The sequence below is a fragment of the Mustela lutreola genome, chromosome 3 (genome assembly GCF_030435805.1).
Source record: "Mustela lutreola isolate mMusLut2 chromosome 3, mMusLut2.pri, whole genome shotgun sequence".
Taxonomy (NCBI): Eukaryota; Metazoa; Chordata; class Mammalia; order Carnivora; family Mustelidae; genus Mustela; species Mustela lutreola.
In genome coordinates this window covers 204,847,250-204,866,870 of record NC_081292.1, presented here as the reverse complement: position 1 = coordinate 204,866,870, position 19,621 = coordinate 204,847,250, and the positions used below count along the sequence as shown (strand labels likewise).

Genomic DNA, 19,621 nt, shown 5'->3' with positions numbered 1-19,621 from the left:
GTGACATCCCAGGCGAAGACCGCGGTAAGACGTCGGAGTGGGCGGTCCAGCCACTACATACGTAAAATCTGCCAGAAAGTGTCCCTGCCACAGCAAGAAGATGGCTTCTCCTTCCCGTCTGCCTTCCAAATGCGTTACAAAAGTGTGTCCTTCTCATTTAGCAAAGATGTCAGTGGGAACACGTTTTGAGCCTCATAGTGCAATGCATGGGGAATACAGGCGTGTGCAGGATGCCGCCCGATTTAATGCTCTGCTTTATCCTCGCCTCTCTCATCCCATTATCAGGTGCAACATGGACTTGACACTGCAGTTTTCATTTATGTCTGTTATTGATTATTGCATTAGCTATCAGTTATCCCCGCCAGTATCCTTCATGAAAGCAGAGATCATTGCTGATCATTGCTATATGCTCGGATAGAGGAGAGTTGCTCAGTATTTATTCCTTAATACCTCTATGAATTTTGATTAAGAACCCCAATTCCTTGGTCACTTCAGAAAGCAGGGAAGCTTGCTCATAGATGGGTAACAAGAATATATTTTCCCTAATATCTATATCAATACCCCCACCCATTCAGCTCATTTTCTTTTTAAGGAAAATGTAAGATTTTGCTGACTCCCAAGAAGCCTACTATTTTGTGGACAAGAGAGGAGTCTGGTCTTCTTTGAATCCAGTCTCGCCAGTGCTATAATTAGTGTGTTTGTCCAAGTGTTTGGACTGTGGGCACTGGCATTCCTGGTTTACAGAACCACTGCACCTTTGGTCCTCACTTTTGTTTTTCATGTCTTGTAAGTGCGTGACCAATTCTAAAGATATTTTCCTTTCTTCTCAATATCTATGCAGCGTTTTTATTAGATTACTTATGGTGACTAATTGCTTCCTTTTTTTAAAAAGGCTGAAATGATTTGTGTCATATATTTACAGTGAAACAAGGTAATTTTAAATATTATTTTGTAGGTTAACATCATTTTTTAGTAAAATTAACGATTAAAGTCTATGTTTTAGGGTAGAATATTTAATTATCATGAAATCATTATTCAATGGTGCGCAAAGTGGAATGTGAAATAAAACGGAAAATCTGCTTTACTCGCTTTATCCCAGTTTAAAACCTAGAAGGAGGCGGTGGTGGCAGTTGGCGATGCAAGGTCCCTTGTGCGGTTGGGTTGCTGCTGAGACTGGCTGGGCAATCTCGTGGGCAATCTCGAAGGCAGAGAGCAACACACTCTCACCAGTCTTCAGCTTAGCAGAGCCTCACATGTGAACTGTCTTTCTCATTTCCTGGAATAAAAGACACAACGTGGTCTTAATAATAACCCCAAAATGTAGGTAAACTACTTACATATAATTCTTCTAACGCTTCCTGGCTTAATCATGCCTTACTTTTTGTTGTTGAGACTTGAGAAGAAAATCATTCTTGATTATCCAGAATAGTTAGAGGCATTGTATGTTATTTTCCAAAATAAATGAATGATCTATTCTCCTATAATTACATCCAGGATGGCTTAGTCTGTGGATTGAGAGCTTTTCATTGTAAAACAGGTGGTCTCATAGCGCAAACAGATAAATTAGATTGTGGTAAACTTCCAACTTTAGACAGAAATTCAACTTATTTTAATGAAAGGAGATACTGTGTGCTACTTATAGACCCCCTCCAAAGTTAGATTACTTTCCAACCCTTTATCACTGCCATGGAAGCAAATACTATAAAAAGTAAAATCAAAATAACCAGAGATACACATCTCTCATTTTTCATATTTAAGCTATTCTATTTAATTATGAAAACCATAAGCTTTTTGAAAAATATGTGATAAAAATCTTAGCTAACTTTCAGAATACACTATTTTTATTATATTTCTAGAGTCTAAAACTATTTTCATTGCATTATTGATGATGCATATTCCAAGTAAATATTAATTTTTGAATTTAGTTATCATTCATTGTCTTTTTAACTAATGAATGCAAAGCCTCTGAGAACAAAATGTTTTCCTTATGTTTTAGAATTTATTTATCGAATAAACAGACTCAATCCCATCAAATTTTACTACCCTCAAATATCCCTGTGATATTTTCAGAAATTATATTAATGATGATTGTCCACTTACCCTCCTTCTAGTAAAAGAGATTCTGCAAATACTATTTAAAAATATCTCTCAAAAATATATCTTTTTTTTTATTACAAATCAATTGTTCTTTAAGTAAGGTATATTTTAAATAACACTAAACAGGAAAGGCTAAAAAGCTATTTCTAACAACATTAAACAGCATCCAACTGTGAAGTCAAGGACTCAGATATAATACAAAGTTCCATGATAAATTTTTTTAAACTTCCTTTTCATATTGAAAATTCCATTATCAAGTCATTATCAAAGTAATCCTAACAGAGTACTAATAGAGTAGGAAAATCATCTGCACTCATGATTTTATGCTTCCTGCCAATGATTTCTTGTTTAGAATGTAGAAAAAGAACTCCTCATGTATTGGAACCACAAATTACGACTGTGGAAATATAGTAGTTCCCACAGTTTAACTGCAGTGAGCCTGACATCTGGCAGTTACGCTGCTGGGACTCTCCACTTGAGGGCAATTCTTTGCTCATTTTTAGGTTAGTGTAACATTCTCCCTGTGCAGCAACTTGCTGCGTCCATAGTATAAATTGTTCTGAGGTAGAAAAGAAAAACCAAGCACAAACTGACGGCAAGGTGAGGGAGCTCCCCAAAGCAGCCGTCCTGACTTCGTTTTTCCCTTGCTCGAGAGGAACATTTGTCCTAAAGAGCATTTCGCTTCAAATGGCATGAGGTAGGGAGAACTGCCAAATGTTTCTCAGTCACTGTAAGTTGTAATTTGGTCTAGAACTTACTACTCTCTTAACTCTGATTTATCCTGTCTTTTTATGGTCTGATTATCGTAAGTTACTTCAAATAATTCCAGAAAGCTATAAATGAGTGTATCAACTAAGTTTCTAGTTGCAAATGTCTTGCATGATTATAGCTCTTTTTGAAAATGCACCATAGCTATTAGCATAACAAAAGCTATGATACAATCTAAGATTAAATTTTCAGTTAAGTTTTTTTTTTTTTTTTTTCCATCAGGATTTCTTAAATTCAATGGCCCGTTTGACATCGATAAGTACTGCATGGAAGAAGTTAGAAAATACTGCAATGAATAATTTGTTTCACTAATAATCAAACAAATTTTTTCATAGAAATTATTTTTAGCACAGTAGATTCAATTCCTAGTGAAATTTGATACAAGTTTTAATAAGGATAATAAATAATATCAAGTGATTTCAGGCCATCTGCTTTACATGACATATCCCTGGGAAATGCTGGAAGGCAGGCTGATATTTTTACTTCCTAGAATGTTCTCTACAGGTATTGCCATTATAGTTCAAATTAAACCAGATGGAGTAATAAGATAAGCAATACTACCAATTTTTTTTCAATATTTTGAATACAATTGTCTAGTGTGAACATAGATTTTTAAAAAGAATCATCAATAGCATGGAGTTACGTGATATGTTTTTCTTAAGATCCAGAGGCAAAAATCTTCACTTTCTCATGTAACAGGAAGATTGGGATGCGCACAAGCAATTTTAAATAGCAAGAATGTCTTTCGGTGAATTGTGTGTTCCATCTGTCACAGTCTCCACATTTTACCATTGATAACATTTGTGATGTGATCTAAGAAATTGTTCCCAGCAGGTCCCATCATATTGAATAATGGTTTCTTTTATATGAGCAGGTTGTTAAATCAGCCACACTCTCAGTTTCAGAAGAAATGAAAATCAACACTAAACAACCAGATGAGAGGAACAGATAGATTCCTAGAGAGAACTATATGTGTGAATTTAGAAATGTAGTTAATGCAACACAGACCAGATAAAGGAAAACAGTAAAATAAAATACAATAAAAGACGGGGTGGTTCTTTAGGCTCTTTATTAAAATCTGGCTCAACTGTGGGGAAAAAATGTAACTCCTTTCCTATGTATTTACTAATCTTGATAATTAAGTCAATACATACTTTTGAGGGGGGGGTCCATCCTACCCCAATCTTTAAGGAAAATACGCTTGCTGTAGACAAGGGTAATATAAGAAATGTAGTAGCTGATGTTTGTTTTGGCTATCTTTCATTTTATAACAAAATACCCCGAATGTAGTTGAAAATAAATTTTGTCATAGCTATATTTCTGTAGGTGACTGATTTGGGCAGATCTCGCCAGGTCTATTCTCCTGCAAGGGAGTATGTACAGGGATCACTCAGTAGATGTAAACTAACAGTGGGTTAGTGTAAAAGGTCTAAGGTAACATCATTCACATCCCTGACGCCATCATGGGAAGTCTGGAAGGCTCGGCCCCGCCCCTTTCCATCTCCTTGTCGTATCATTGCCTCTCCAAATGCTCTATCCAGCAGGATCCTCTGACTTCTTACATGGATTCCAGAGTGAAAGACGAAAGGTTTCTAATCCTCTAAAGGGCTAGATCTGGAACAGATTTATTCAAAATAGTCTCTGAACAAGCTTAGGTGCACAGGGAGGGAAATTAGATCCTTAATTTTTAATGGAAAGGATATAAGAGAATTTGGGGACTTTTTAAATATCCTACAGTCTGCCATCCAGGCACAAAATATTCACATTCTTCCACATGCAAAATATGCTCACCCTCTCCAAAGATTCCCAAAGATGCATCTCATTGGGGGGTTGATAGAAATCTCAAGGTCTCATCTTCTAAATCAGGGCCAGGTGCAGATGAATCTCCTTCAGGGGGTTTCTCAAGTACATTTTCCCTCTTTCAGAAAACTTGTGATCTGAAGAGACAGAATATTTTTCCCCATCACACCCAACACACAATGGACAGATACAGGCTTTACTGTTTAAAAAGGAGGAATACAGGAGAAACATTGCATTCATTGGTCTATATCAATTCTGAAATTCAGCAGAACACATGATGCTAGTTTCTTGATTCGGGCCCCATTTTATTTTGGGAGTGGCTCTTTATTGCTTTCAGCTCCAACTTCTGGGATCTTGGCTCCAATCTCAGAATCACCTTTTCTTTCTCCTAAAGATGGTCTGTGTGTTGATATGGTTTGAATTCTTTCTCAGCCTATTTCCTGCCTGTGGACAGCTTGAGCCCTGTAGGGTTGTCTTGAGCAATCGGTCTTTCAAGCCAAAATAATGTTTCTGCAAGGAAAATTCTCTTCAGAACCTATGGATTCCCTGTGGTATTGAGGGTTACTACATTAGACAAAAGCTAGATGCACAAAAATCTTCAGTACAGGCCCATCTCTCCTTTAATATGTGTCAGACACTGTGGGACAATGACCATAAGAACTTTCATAATCTTAATGGGTATTTCCTTAATTTTTTCCAAACTGTCAACAAAGTGCCTTGGGTACATGCCCTTGAGGTACTCAACCTGATGCTCTATTATATGGTAAGTGTCTTGAATTTTATCATTATCTTGGGTTTATTTCTTACTTTGCAAGTAACTTGATATCTAGAAGGATTAGGACTTAAAAACTTTAATTTTAAAAAATCTAGCAAATCTTGCCTCCTTTTTATTTCCTCTGGTTTCTTCTAAAAAACTGAGTATTTCTTCCTTAGTGCTTGTCTTGTTTCTCCTATTTTATCACAGGAAGTTAGAAGAAGACCGTTGGCACTTTGTACATTCTGTGTGGGAATTTCCCCAAACAATCCATGAACTCTTTACCTGCTCTTCCTATTCCTTATGTTGCTGAAAAAGTCAGTGGTTACAAACTGTCTGTCAATACACATCAAATGTCTCCTATATTTTCCATGAACAATGTGTTGCTTTGTCTCCTCATGGTCCTCCTTGCCTTTTTAAAGTTTCCTAAAGGTCATCCAGTTTCTCCTTACCATCTTACCCCAAAGTCAGTGCCATATTGCCTTAGGTTTTTGTTACTTCATATTTCTAGTAATAAATCACCGATAACCTGATTCCCAAACCACACCACATGATCACTGACTCAACTAATATGTCTTAGACATATTCCCAAGAATTGATTTATGGATTCTCTGACAGATGCAGTTTTCAGATTGTCTAGAATGGCTAGAATTCTCTACAGAATAAAGTCAGATGAGTTAGTCTAGGGGTATCATTGCAATAGCAGCACATAACAATGTGTAAAAGATAAGAATGTGTATTAGACCAGGTATTATAAACAAAACTAACTTCTGATCTTTGGTATTTTCTTCTTTAAAATATTTTTTCCTTTTTTTTTTTTTCCCTAACCCATAGAATGATGAATAAGATGCTGACACTATTTGTTCATTCTGCATAATATATACAACACATTTCATTAGTTTTCTTCCTGTCTCTACCATATTCATTATAAAATGATTAGGGCCCAATAGTACTATCTAATGTCTAAACATAAAATTTATTTAGATATATTTGAGGGGTGCTATTATAGAGAAGTTTGTATCCCTCAAAAATTCATGTGTTAAAGTCCTGACCTCAGTGAAATGGTATTTGGATACAGGGCCTTTGGAAGATGACAGGGATAAGATAAAATAATGAAAGTAGATCCTTATAGGATTAGGATTAGATAAGATTATGAAAGTAGATCCTTATAGTAGCATTAGTGTCCTTATAAGAACAGACACTTGAGCACGCGCTCTCTCTCGTTCTCTCTCTCTCTCTCTCCTGCCTGCCCTCCACTGCATGCACCAAGCAAAGGCCATGTGAGCACATACTGAGAAGGCTGACATCCTAAGGTCAGACTTCCAACCTCAATAACTATGAGAAATAAATGGTTTTGTTTAAGCCATCCAGTCCCATGGCATTTTGTTATACAAGTCAAACTGACTAAGGCACCATCTTTATTGTTTAGAAACAATAAACAATACCTGTTTATTGTACGGGTATTTACAAATTAAGTTGTGTTGTGTATATTCTAAGGAATACTGTAATAGCAAGTTATTTGTATGACTTACAAGTGCCTCAAAATATCAAAGTAAATTCTTTAATCCATGTAGGAAGGAGTATATAGGAAGATTTGGGGGAAATGGAAGATAATATGGCTTAAGTATAATTTAAGTTTGGGGAAGTATGACTTAAGCATAACAAAGTCTTTGTTATGCTTCTCATTGCTCATTTAAATAATGGTATTTACAGAAACAATGTTCTTATATTCTTTGTCTTATGTTAGGGTGAAAATCTTTGCCTACAATTGAACTATGAAATTATAAGCTGGAACAGGAAAATAAGTGCTGGGTTAATGTAGACCGTGAAATCATCCCTAGTACCTGGCTTGCTAAAATGTAACACAGAGGCAGCTGAGGGCAGGAAAGGTTTGGGAGAAGGGCGTAGGCCTTTGGAACACCGAGGCCTGTGTGACCACTCTGGGTAGGAATGCAGAATGCCACATGGCGTCGCCTTCCCGGAAGCTTTCTTAGCCAAAAAGCAGCCCTGTGATCCAAGAGATGTATGCACTGTCCCTTAGGCTATGCTTAGCTGATCTCATAGGACGCGCAGGTTAGCATATTGTATCTTTCCTGTAAATAGATCTTCTAGTTCCAGTAACACCCCTTGTCACATCATGTGCTGGAGAAATACTGATAAAGATTTGTGATCATCCTGAAGGACCTATAAAAGTGGGAGCAAAGGACAAAGGGTCTTCAGCTCTGAGCCTGACCTCCCTGCCTTCTCCTCTTTCACAGCAAAGTTCGGTACGGTCATCTTTCATAGGTCGGTACAGGAATTGCTGGCCATGTCTGGCAAATAAGCACACATTGGTTTTGAAGATCATCAAAGACTCTATTAAAATGAAAGAAGAAATAGAGCATGAAGGTTCTACTAAGATGAAACACATGTTTTAGAAACAATACACATATGGAAGAATTATTGACAATTCAAAGGTATTTTTATACAATTTTATAAAGTGTCTATATAAAGAACTATACAACATGACCTTTTAGGGTCATTGGAAAGATATTGCCTAATATACTTCAAACATCTAACTGCTTCTAGTTACTATCTGCTTTGATTAGTATACTTAATGGCATCATTCACAATGTTCATGTCCTATTGTTATAGGAACTATGTAAAGGAAATAGAAGCTCATGTGTGTTACTGCAGATAGCTAAGTGCTTCCAAAGCAGCTAGAAAACAAGATAAGATAGCGTATACCAGTTAGCTCATATTAGGCAGGGAAATAAAGTGATATTCGATTGAAAAGACCTGGTATGACAGAGAATATTCCTCACTTTCCTGTCATGTATGTGACTTGCTTTTAAATTATTTTGTACTGGGGTTCCGGTGTGGTTCAGTGAGTTAAAGCCTCTGCCTTCAGCTCAGGTCATGGTGCTGGGGTCCTGGGATCGAGCCCCGCATCGGGCTCTCTGCTCAGCAGGGAGCCTGCTTCCTCCTCTCTCTCTGCCTGCCTCTCTGCCTACTTGGGATCTCTGTCTGTTAGAGATAAATATTTATATAAATATTAATTTATAAATAAATAAAATCTTTAAAGTAAATAAATAAGTAAATGATTTTATAGTGATCCTAATTTTTGGAAGTCCTATATACACTGTTCCTATGATAATTGTATAATAGGGTCGTGGCTCTCACATGCTAAAGATCTTTAGTTATAGCATGTGAGTAGGTACTATATCCTTCAACTTCAGTAGGAATTTTGATTTGGTAAATAAGAAGGATAATTCTGATTCTGGGGGACCACATACAGAGCACTGGGACATCATGCTGTGAGGTGGTGTTAAAAAACCAAACAAACATATAATTGGCTGCATATGAAAGAAGCTTGAAGAATACAAATTCCCAGATCCACATGCAAATGATGGAAGCTCTATAGTTTTTATTCTACTAAATAAAACAATTAAACTAAAAAGCAGTAACTTTCCAGGAGATTTTGAACCATGACGTTCACTAAAAATAACTATTTTGTACAATGTTCTAAGGTTATAACATTTTTAAAAAATCCTTACTTTTTTGTTGGTACTTCATTTTTGGTGGTAAAAAATTATTTGGTAAGCATACCCTCTCCAGGAGCTTGGCAATAATGGAAAAAAAAAAGTAACTCTGAATGTTAAACCACAATATAAATATGCAAAAACCTATGCCAATATTTTTTAATTTAATTTTTTCCAGTACAAGACAGTACATCAATTGAACAAACAAAAAACAAGGTATGCAAACTTGCATTGAATATTTTTTAAGTTCAGATAAAATTTCAGTAAAGGTGATAATAAACTAATAGAAGTAACATAGTATTTAGAATTGTGTTTGATTAACTATGGAGCCATAGAATAGTAAAATTTTCGAAACCAGTATTGGTAGAACCAAACAATTCTTCAGGAAGAATATAATACAGTACAACCATATTCAAGAACTGCAGTCTCATTTGCAAGACATATTCTTGTGAACATTGATACATCAGTACATTTCAGTATAATTGCATTTATTGTCCCAGAAAAAGACAAGTACTGCATTCTATAGTTTTTTTATTTGTTTGATTTTTAAACTAACAATCAACCTTCTGGTTTAACCTGACCTCCCAGGAATGTCCACTCAGAGAAAAAATAAGTCAAACTAATCTCATTATTCCAGTAATTGGTGGCAGTATTTCTTACTGAAAAATAAGAAGTTGGCATTTTGGTGTATATCCCAAACTCTGTGAGTTCGTTTAAAGTAATTCTTCAATGGAATAATGGTCTCATTTTTATTTTAATTAGCAGAGCTTTTATTATTATTATTATTATTATTAACATATAATGTATTATTTGCCCCAGGAGTACAGGTCTGTGAATCATCAGGCTTACACATTTCACATATTCACCATTGCACATACCCACCCCAATGTCCATAACCCAGCCACCCTACCCCTAACTTCCCACCCCCCAGCAACCCTCCATGTGTTTCCTGAGATTAAGAGTCTCCTATGGTTTGTCTCCCTCCCAAACCCATCTTGTTTCATTTTTTCCTTCCCTACCCCTACAATCCCCCACACTGTCTCTCAACTTCCTCGTATCACAGAGATCATGTGATTAATTGTCTTTCTCTGATTGGCTTATTTCACTCAGCATAATACCCTCAAGTTCCATCCACATTGTTGCAAATTAAAACTAGCTAGTTTTAAAGCCCCTTTGGTGAATATATGTCAGCAACACCACTCTTTAAATTCCCTGACATTTTCACAGAAGCCAAACATATCCTTGACAATTCTCTGAGTAGCTCTTGCATTTAAAATAATAATAATAATAATAATAAATGATCATTATTTTCTCATTAATTTTCCTCATATAAGGGAAAAAAGACAAATTTTTGGAGTTTCAAATTTATGTTGATTCCATAGAAAGAAAAAAAAGACAAAAAGAGTTATACAAAAGAGGAAAGGCAACATAATCTAGTCTTCTAATTTAATTTTCTTTTACTTATCATTTTATAGAAACCACAAGTTGGTTCATTTTTTATTATCAGAGAGTCATAGTAATACATGTTTATGTTTATATCTTTTAGAGCAGGTACAAATAAGGAAACCATGAAGAAGCAATCACTAATATGTCATGGCCAACGCGACAAATGGGCCAGGAAACGTGACGGTAAGAGGATAGTGAAAAGAAATTAAGAGACAAAGAGATGGGGCAGGAGGGACACTGAGGAGGATGTCCAACAGGGCTGATTTTATTCCACATCTTACAAGCATTTATAAGGCAGACCAGAATAGGAGGAGCATTACAGCAGTACCTAGTCAGATGACCGCAAGTTCCTATAACAAGTTTACATTAGCTACAAGCAAACCTCGTGATGCCAGGTAGTCTAGGCTAAAGCCAAGACAATCAACCAGGGAGTGGATTATGGGAGGTACAGGAACAACAAGGACCAACTAAGAATTCATGACCCTGACCACATTGTTCCCTTCTGTAGGGACAGCGCGTGGGAAGTCACGTGGGCCAGCGCGCGACACATAGCACAAACCCTTTTCTCATTGTTACTCAACTTTCCTGTTCTTAACCTTGTCAAGGTGTCTGGACTTTGAAGGAGACACAAGTCAGGGCCTGGTTTGGTCCTCGACTCCAACCATGCTGTAGCCTCCAACACTAATAATTCTATTTTTATAGATAAGGACTGTGATATATAACTATTTCTTATAATATGTGTAATGTTAACATGATGGCATTATATTTGAGAAGGAAAATAAAACTAATTACATAATCTTATTTATTATATTTATTATCCTTCTATGTAACCTTATAAATTTACTTCCATTTTATAATTCTAACTTAAAAATTAAAAAAAAAAAAACATTTTGGGGCACCTGGGTGGCTCAGTGGGTTAAGCCTCTGCCTTTGGCTCAGGTCATGGTCTCAGGGTCCTGGGATCGAGCCCTGCATTGGGCTCTCTGCTCAGCAGGGAACCTGCTTCCCCTTCTCCCTCTGCCTGCCTCTCTGCCTACTTGTGATCTATCTCTGTGTCAAATAAATAAATAAAATCTTTAAAAAAAAAAACATTTTAAGGATTGTGATACATACAGTAGAAAGTCTTCTAATTAACTTTTACTTATCTGGACAGCTTAATTCTTTCAATTACCTGGAAGTAAGTACACATAAACTGAATGTTTGTGGTGAACTGGCCACCCTCTCTCTAGTATGCAGGTGTATTTTTATTTATTTTTATTTAAAGGAACTGAGTTAATTACATTTACATCTCATTCATTATTCCAGTTATATATATTTTTATACCTATATAATTTCAGATTATAATTAAAATTAACAAAAATGATAAATAAGTTTGAAAGATGTATCTATGATAATGTTGTTGAATATGTGGAAATTAAGTAAATTAAATCAATAGAAAACTTCTATGTAACTACTGGTAGATAAGAATCTGTAGAAGATTGATAAGAATTTGAAGTGTCCCAAGTTTTCAGTGAAAGTAGCGTTAGGACACTTTCAAATGTTTGGCATGAGATTTTGTAGTATATATAAGCATCATTTTTCTAAGAGAAAAGACAACAGGGGTAGACTTTAGAGTTTCATGCACAAAGAATTTGTATGCAAAGAAAAGGCCTTGGTCCTACACCTAGGAGTTAGTGAATAATTATATTATTTGTTAAAGGTAGGGATGTCAAATTAACCTACTGATTACTGATCCAGATCATGTCAGACAAGAGAGCTTTGAGTGTTGCCAAATTGTCCTCCAGAAAGTTTGAACAGATGCACACTTCTAGGAGCAGTACCCCAAAGTGGCTGTTTCCCAATGCACTGCCAACTTCCAATATTGGCACGGTTGAATATTTGTGGATTGAATAAGTAAAAAATATCCACCTGCTTTATTATGAATTTTGTTGATTTCTAGCAAAACTTTGCATTACTATACGTGTACAGACAATCATACTTCTGACTTGCTTAAGCATTTCCTCTACCAGTATTTTTTGTTATTTTGGTTCTTCCTATCCTATTACTTATAAGTACATTTTATATTAAGCCTTTACAATAAAATATGTAAGGAAATACAGTATATTATTTTTATAGCTTTATTGAAATATATTTGAAATGTTACAATCTATAAGTTTAAGGTATACAATGTATGATTTTATATATGTATGTATATATTACAAAACGATTACCACAGTAAGCTTAGTAAACACATCCTTCGCCTCCCATAGTTGCAACTTTTTGTATGTGGTGAAAAATTTTATAATCTACTCTCTTAACAACTTTTGATTATATGATACACTATTGTTAACTATTCACTTGCTCTTCTGAATGCTCTGTTGAATTTAGTTGGTCCGTTTTTTGTTGATAATTTTCGTATCTATAGGCAATAGGGATACTGGCCTGTAGTTTCTTTTCCTGTGTCCTTATCTAGTTTTGGCATCAGGGTTTTGCTGTCCTGATAAAATAATTTTGGGAATGTTCCTTCCTCTTTTATTTTTTAGAAGAGTTCGAAAAGGACTGGTGATAATTCTTCTGAATGTCTGGCAGCTTTCACAATGAAACAATTTGGTCCCTGGCATTTCTTTGTTTGGATGTTTTTGATTAGTGATTGATTCAGTCTCATTAACATTATTGGCCTGCTCAAATTTTCTGTTTCTTCGTGATTAAATCTTGATAGGTTATATCTTTCCACAAATATGTCTATTTCTTCTAGGTTATCCAATTTGTTAGTGTAGTCTTATGCAGTCTTGCAGTCTTATGAGACTTCATATTTCTGTATTATCAGTTGTAAGATCTTCTCTTTGGTTTATAGTTTAATTTGGTTCTTTTTTTTTTCTTGATTGAGATCTCTCTTTTTACTGCTATACATTTTTTTTATAGAACTGTTTTTGCTATATCCCATAAGTTTTGGAAAGCTGCATTTTCACTTTTGTTTGTCTCAAGGTAGTTTCTATTTTCCTTTAGGTTTCTTTGATCCACTGGATTGTTAATATGTGTTTAATTTTCATGTTTTGTTAATTTTCTAGTTATCTGTTATGGATTTCTAGTTTTATTCCATTGTGGTCAGAAAAGATACTTAATACAATATTTATCTTCTTGAATTTATTGAGACTTAACTTATGGCTTAACATATGATCTATACTAGAAAATATTTTGTGTGCACTTGAGTAGAATGGAATTTCTGATACCGTTGGATGGAATGTTCTTTATATGTTTGAAACATTTGATCTGTACGGTTCAAATCTGCTCTTTCCTTATTGATTCTCTCTCTCTATTATTAGATAATGATCTTCTTTCTTTTTTGTTACTATATATTGCTTAAAATCCTTTTGTCTCATATAGGTATAGAAACCCCTTCTTTCTTTTTATGATCATTTGTTTCAAATACCTTTTTTCTATCCCTTCACACTCAGTTTGTGTATGTCCTTAAAAGTGAAGAGAATTTCTTGTAAGCAGCATATCATTGGATCTTTTTTAAAAAATTCATTCATCTATTTTATCTTTTGATTGGAGAATTTAATCCATTTACATTTAAAATAATTATTGAGAGATAACACTATTGCCATTCTGTTATTTTCTGACATTTTGTAGATACTTTGTTCCTTCTTTCCTCTCTTGCTTTCTCCCATTATGATTTGAAGGGTTTTTACAGCAAAATGCTCTGACTCCATTATCATAATCTTTTGCATATCTACTACAGGTTTTTCTTTTGTGATTATCATATGAGGCTTATATAAAATGTCTTACACTTGTAACATACTACTTTAAGCAAAAAACTGTACTTCAATAGCATACAGAAAATTTATACCTTAAAGAAAAAATGCTGGAGAAGCTGACCTTGATGCATTTACAATTAACAGTGAGTTTACACATTCATAAGTTTTTGTAATATTAATTAGTATCCTGAGGTCCTTCTCTCACTGATTATGCTTGCTGCCTTTCCTTTAACTTTTAAACTTTTTAAAAGATAGGTTTCCTTCAATCAATCTCTTAAGTCTCATACTCAGAGGACACCAATATTGTTTGAGAACCAGATACTTATATCCTTTAAAAATCTATACTTTATCCAGGCATTTAATTCTGTAGAAACAGATTATATTTACTCAGAATATTACTGTGGCAATTATTTAAGGATATAGCTGAAATAAGCACTTTATTTTTTAAGATAAAGTTCTTTTAAATTCTGTCCAAATTCATGTACAGTATTTTAGTAATTATGCATATTTAGACTGACTAAAATGCCTGAATTACAATATATGTTAAGGTCAATTTATTTTAATATCTTAGACAATTTAGTATTGGGGAGTATACTCATTAAGTATTGCCTTAGAGAGAGTCCTGAGAAGTTGTATAGAAACATGCAAAATATTGATATGCTTATTTAAAATTACAATTCAAATTTCTATAAATTGGTATATTTATAACATATGTAGTTAATTAAAAGTAGATTTTTTTTTAAATTTGTGTTTGAAATCTTAACTTTTTGTATTTTAATAGTTGCTTTGAAGAGGACAAATATGTATAGCACTTTATATTTATACATCTTAAGTTCATTTTACATAATAGTCTACTCTGATTTGGGGAATCAAACTTGTATCTTAAGCTATATTAAGCTGTATTAGCAATAATCTGCACATATCTCTTAGGCATTCTACTGTAAATCACACTCTAAATGACAATAATCCATTATTCACTTTTGATCTGGTATTATAAATAATCCACATAAGTTTCCTTGCCTTCATCCGCTAACTTTGAATAATTTTTCATTATCATAGGGTACAACAAAGATCATCCAGTGCATACACAATCTATTAAAACAGTCTAATGACCTTATCAAACAACTAAAGAGATCATGCAACATGAACTGCCATGAATGGATCTATCCTCCAACTTCATGACCACTGTCTCTTTTCTCTCTTTTGAATTATTCTTAATTCAAACCCTTAAAAATACAACAGGCTCTTCTTTAGGGTTTATTGTAATTTATTCTAATTTGGAAAAAAAAGGTTTTTCATTCCTTGAAAACCTGAGCAATATTTTTCACACCTATATGTCCCCCTTCCTGTTCTTCTACAATTTCTAACATCAGTCTTCTCATTCTAAATCATTCTAAATTTTTAAATTTAAGATCTGCTCCTGGCTGTCCATAGTTTGTCATTAATTTCTCAGTTTATGCCTCATATTCATTAGTGATATATATACTGACACTATCAAAAGCTACCTCACCACTATCACCCATACTTTCTCACAATTGCACTTCTTCATACTCTGAGCAATTTTTTTTATATTGTAAGGTTTATTTCATATATATGTATACATATATAAATATGTAGTAGAGAATGAATGAAAAGAGAAGTAAATAGAAAGTATAAAAATAAAAGTTAAATTATTTGGGAAATAGAATTAGAAGTGCTATTACCTACTTTAAAGGAGTCTAAGGGTGTGAGAGAAATTTTAAAAAGTAAATAATTTTTAAAATATATTATGGGGCACCTGGGTGGCTCAGTGGGTGGGGCCACTGCCTTCAGCTCAGGTCATGATCTCAGGGTCCTGGGATCGAGTCCCACATTGGGCTCTCTGCTCAGCAGGGAACCTGCTTCCCTCCCTCTCTCTTTCTGCCTGCCTCTCTGTCTCCTGTGATCTCTCTCTGTCAAATAAATTAATAAAAATCTTTAAAAAATAAAAAAATATATTATGGATAAAAAATCAAGGTGAATTTCCCAAAATTAAAAATAGCATACCAGTGTAAGGTGATATATCATTGTAGTTTTGATTTGTATTTCCCTGATGCTGAGTGATGTTGAGCATCTTTTCATGTGTCTGTTAGCCATCTATATGTCTTCTCAAATAGGCAGAAAGGCAGGCAGAGAGAGAGAGGGAGGAGGCAGACTCCCTTCAGAGTAGAGTCCGAAGTGGGGCTCGATCCCAGGACCCTGAGATTATGATCTGAGCCGAAGGCAGAGGCTTTAACCCTCTGTTCCACCGAGGCACCCCGACCATCTATATGTCTTCTTTACAAAAAGGTCTATTCATGTCTTTTGCCCATTTGTTTACTGGATTATTTGGTTTTGGGGTCTTGAGTTTAATAAGTTCTTATGTATTTTGGATACTAACCTTTCATCAGATATGTCATTTGCAAATATCTTCTCCCATTCCTATTGATAAGAATGCAAATTGGTGCAGCCACTCTGGAAAGCATTATGGAGATTCCTCAAAAAGTTAAAAGTAAAAACTACCCTAATCCAGCAATTGCATGTCTAGGTATTTACCCAAAAGATACAAAAATATGGATTAAATACTAATTCTTGTAAGAAATACATGTATCCAGTGTTTATAGCAGCATTAGCAACAATAACCCAATTATGTTAAAGCCCAAATGTCCATCGGCTGATAAATGGATAAAAAAGATGTAGTGTGTGTAATAGAATACTACTCAGCCATCAAAAAGAGTATCTTGCCATTTGCAATGACGTGGATGGAGCTAGAGTGTGTTATGCTGAGTGAAAGAAGTCAGAGAAAGACAAATACCATATGATTTCATTGATACATGGAATTTAAGAAACAATTTGCTTGTGAATTTATTAACTTTGTGTGTGTGTGTGTGCATCTTTTCAATTAGAGGGTGAAATTCATGAGTGCTGAGGCCTTATTTACTTTGCTCTCAAACATATTCATACCCACCACCTAGAAGAACTCCTGATACATAGTAGGTATTTAATTAACATTCTCTATCTCTTTGGTTATTATTCCAATCAATAACACTGGTAAGAATCATCATCTTGGCTTTCAAAAATACAAATTTGAAAATCAACTTCTCTACTTTGCCATTGTTCATCATCAAAATCACTAGTTTCATATCAGATATTTTCTCTTGGATATCTTTTTTTGGAAAACTATTAAAATAAATATATTTTTGAAGATTCTCTTTATTATTTGTTAGAGAGAGAGATAGAGAGAACACAAACAGGAGGAGAGGCAGGCAGAGGAAGAAGCAGGTTCCCCGCTGAGCATGGAGCCTAGGACCCTTGGATCATGACCCGAGCCTAAGGCAGCCACTTAATCAACTGAGCCACCCAGGCGTCCCTAAAATAAATAATCTTTATTATTCTTAGAACTATTATATTACATAAATTCAATAACTGAATCAATGATTGATTTTAATAATAGCATATATTTAATAATTACTACATTTTAATAATATTTAGAGAATTATACAATATATATATTAGTATAATCAATTTTCCCATAGGTAAAGTAAAAATATATTCTTAAAGGTTTTTAAAATCACATCTAAGGTAAATATTATAAATCTTTGTTATAATAGCTATATTCAAAACTAAAATAAATTTCTATAATGTTACCACAAATATGTTATCCAAATAGTTTTTTTTTTATCTTTTTTTTTTCACCACACCCAGTGCTCCATGCAATCCATGCCCTCTATAATACCCACCACCCGAGGGGCACCTGGGTGGCTCAGTGGGTTAAGCCGCTGCCTTCGGCTCAGGTCATGATCTCAGGGTCCTGGGATCGAGTCCCGCATCGGGCTCTCTGCTCGGCAGGGAGCCTGCTTCCCTCTCTCTCTCTCTCTCTGCCAGCCGCTCTGCCTACTTGTGATTTCTCTCTGTCAAATAAATAAATAAAATCTTTAAAAAAAAAAAAATACCCACCACCCGATACCCCAACCTCCCACCCCCCCGCCACTTCAAACCCCTCAGATTGTTTTTCAGAGTCCATAGTCTCTCATGGTTCACCTCCCCTTCCAATTTACCCCAACTCCCTTCTCCTCTCTAACACCCCTTGTCCTCCATGATATTTGTTATGCTCCACAAATAAGTGAAACCATATGATAATTGATTCTCTCTGCTTGACTTATTTCACTCAGGATAATCTCCTCCTGTCCTGTCCATGTTGCTACAGAAGTTGGGTATTCATCCTTTCCGATGGAGGCATAATACTCCATAGTGTATATGGACCACATCTTCCTTATCCATTCGTCCGTTGAAGGGCATCTTGGTTCTTTCCATAGTTTGGCAATCGTGGCCATTGCTGCTATAAACATTGGGGTACCCTTCTTATCACTACATCTGTATCTTTGGGGTAAATACCCAGGAGTGCAATTACAGGATCATAGGGAAGTTCTATTTTTAATTTCTTGAGGAATCTCCACACTGTTCTCCAAAGAGGCTTCACCAACTTGCATTCCCATCAACAATGTAAGAGGATTCCCCTTTCTCCACATCCTCTCCAACACATGTTGTTTCCTGTTTTGTTAATTTTGGACAAAACTGGTGTAAGGTGATATCTCAGTGTGGTTTTAATTTGAATCTCCCTGAGGGCTAGTGATGATGAACATTTTTTCGTGTGTCAAATAGTTTTATAGAGAGAAATATTTTGAAAAAAATCCCTATTAGTTAGAATACATTTTAGGGGAAAGAATGGTGAGTGTACTATCTTGAAATACATAAAAATATTGAACTTCTAAATTTATCAACTACAAAATACAGTAAAAGGCGAATAAAGCTATCTAGAGGTTTCTGAAAAGGAATTTAAAGGGAAAGAGCCATGAAAACTTGAATCAATCTTTTTTTTTTTTTTTAACTTTGTTTCAAATGCCAGAAATGATTGTGACTTTACTTGTCAATTTTAGGTCACTTGGAAAGGATATAACTGTGGAGTCATTAATTCCTGGAGTGAAACTGCGAAGAATGATTGAGTTGTAACATGCTTCAAGGGAACTGGCGCTTGTTCTAACAACTATCTATCCAAATGTAGGAGAGAGCAAGCTAAAAGATTTTATGTTTATCTATTGTGTTTTACAAGCAACTTTCATCCTGCTATGTTTATCCAAGTTTATGAAATCTAATGCCAGAATCTACATAGATAGCGTTCAAAATGCCCATGAGGACACCAGAGAGCTCTGTATAATTGTAAGTTTTGTCTAAGACACAGAAAAGTAATATGCACGTATGGCAGTTAGAATTAATCAACCATTTTTCCCCAAACTCCTCCCTTTTCATTTATGTATTATTTCAAATACATATCAAGGAGGGGTAAAAATGAAGTGATGTTGTATTACTTTTTGTTCTGGTGAAATTTTTATATATATATCATCTATATCACATTTTTTACTTTGTAATTTTAAACTGTCCAAACTAACTGCATAGTAACTGCAATTCTTAGGATAAAAAATAGAAATTGATAACACAATTAT

General features: G+C 34.8%; 2 long non-coding RNA genes across 3 annotated transcripts in view; one reads left to right on the top strand and one right to left on the bottom strand.

The window, feature by feature from the left end:
* Window positions 1-1,094: 1,094 nt before the first annotated feature.
* Window positions 1,095-19,621, bottom strand: part of LOC131827641 (uncharacterized) — a 90,272-nt gene continuing 71,745 nt past the window's right edge. Inside the window, exons 3-4 of one of the 2 annotated variants that reach the window (XR_009352096.1) lie at window positions 4,657-4,802; window positions 1,095-1,276 (exon numbers count right to left, since the gene is read on the bottom strand). This is a non-coding gene — a long non-coding RNA (uncharacterized LOC131827641). The remainder of the gene's footprint in view (window positions 1,277-4,656; window positions 4,803-19,621) is intronic. The other variant, XR_009352097.1, reaches the window with a different exon arrangement.
* LOC131827642 (uncharacterized) lies at window positions 2,531-19,576 on the top strand. The gene is made up of 4 exons (XR_009352098.1): window positions 2,531-2,600; window positions 9,119-9,156; window positions 10,487-10,569; window positions 19,058-19,576. It is a non-coding gene; the product is annotated as an uncharacterized LOC131827642 (long non-coding RNA).